This window comes from Pelophylax lessonae (genome assembly GCF_965119305.1).
Source record: "Pelophylax lessonae genome assembly, chromosome: 8".
Taxonomy (NCBI): domain Eukaryota; kingdom Metazoa; phylum Chordata; class Amphibia; order Anura; family Ranidae; genus Pelophylax; species Pelophylax lessonae.
This window is the reverse complement of record NC_138775.1, coordinates 280,469,640-280,471,636: the sequence shown is the minus strand read 5'-3', so window position 1 is coordinate 280,471,636 and position 1,997 is coordinate 280,469,640.

Below are 1,997 nucleotides of genomic sequence, written 5' to 3'. Positions count from 1 at the left end.
TTCTCTGACCAATCAGTGGCTAGTAGTGACTGCATTCAAAGGATTGTGGGATATGGTACCAGTTTGGTACCTGTTGGAACCACAATCGAGTAGGTACTGTTTTTTCAGAGCCGTACCGTACCGTACCGTTCGGTTCCATGCAGTGGAAAAGCAAACCTATACCGTACCGTACCGAACCGTTCCGACCCTATACCATGCGGTACCAGCAGTGGAAAAGCACAAAAGCGTGCCGAACCGGTACGGTTCCATGCAGTGGAAAAGCGCCAGAGGGCCGTACTGGTACCATATCCCACAATCCTTTGCATTGTTTGTGCATTGTTTGTCAATACTAGCCACTGATTGGTCAGAGAATCGTTGTTATCCCACCCATTTACTTTAGTACTACTTTAGTGGAAAAGCAAACCATACCAAACCGTACCGAACTGTTCCAACACCATACCATGCGGTACCATGCAGTGGAAAAGCAAACCATGCCAAGCAGGGCCAAGTGGAGCTGAGCCGGTACTTGCAGTGGAAAAGTGCCATTTGTCTCATGTTTCAAGCATTTATTGTTCCTTCAGATATGAAATGTGTCTCATGATTGTTGTTCTTTGTGTTTCTAAGTTGCGGTGACGCTGTTGCAGACCGTCCCAACAGGGGGTTCAATAAAGCTTATATTTGAAAAAAGCTTTGACAATAAGCCCCCATTCACATCGGCGTAATTTGACATGCCATTTGACAAGTCAAACTGCAGTCTATTGTCAGAAATTGGGGCATCCCAACCGGTGCCAAGCCGACTTTACGGCGCCACACCAATTTCCAAAAGTAGTTCCTAAAGTCGGACTAAAATATGGCTTTGAAATCATGCGGGTTCAGGTGAAGTAGCATGATTTCAAAGCCGTGTTCAGTGTGAACAAGGGCTAAAACCCGGAAGTTTATTGGTTATTATGCACAGCTGCACCAGTTTTAATAAATCTCCCCCAATGTTAACAATAAGGGTCCTTTCACACGGGGCGGACCATATTTTGGTCCGCTCTGGCACCTTTTCTTTTTTACGGACACGGATGACACTTGTGTCATCCGGTCCGTATGTCGGCATATCATCCCATCTGTTTGCAGATTACATACGGACATAATGTATGTCTATGGGATTGCGGATATCAGCGGATGACACCGCTGACATTCGATTTTGCGTCCGTTTTTTAAAAGGAAGAAAAATAGGGTTCTGTTCCGTTCCAAAAAATGGAAACAGAACTGAAAGGACGCAAATCGGATGTCAGCAGATAGTCATCTGCTGACATCCGCAATCCCATTGACATGCATTATGTCCGTATATCATCCGCAAACGGATGGGGTGATATACGGACATACGGACCGCCCGTGTGAAAGAGCCCTAAGACTAACCATGGTTTTCTTCCTGGAATGGGCTCTAATCTTAAGGCCTGTACACACGATACGAAAACTGGTAAAATTTTGTCCGACAAACGATTTGCCGATTTTCGGATTGTTAGTATAGTGCTTTTTACTTTACGAATTTTCGGACGACAAAAACTGGATGTGCAGGCTATAAAATTCATATCGTACGTCAACACAACGTCCGATTTTTGTTTAATTAGTACAGTTATCGTCCGAAAAAAATCCTAAGACCAAGACTAGGCATGCTCAGAAATGAAAGAACACATACAAAACAATTCAACACATGACATCACTTCTGAAGTAGAATTCTGTCGTACAGGAATTTTCGTATGAAAGTAACCTCTTCACTTTCCACATGAGACTAGCATTAACAAAAAACGGACGAAAGATCTGATCGTGTGTACGAGGCTTTAGATGGGAGGCTGCTGACACAAGCTCTTATAGACACCTAGAATAGCTTCATGAATCCACCTGGATATTGAACCATTGGAAGCCTTGAATCCTAAATGGCCGCTAAATAGTACCGAAAAGTACCTATGAAATCCATAAAAGCTCTAAATACCTTTCTTAGAAGGTTCCTTTTAATATCCAAAAACTGAAGA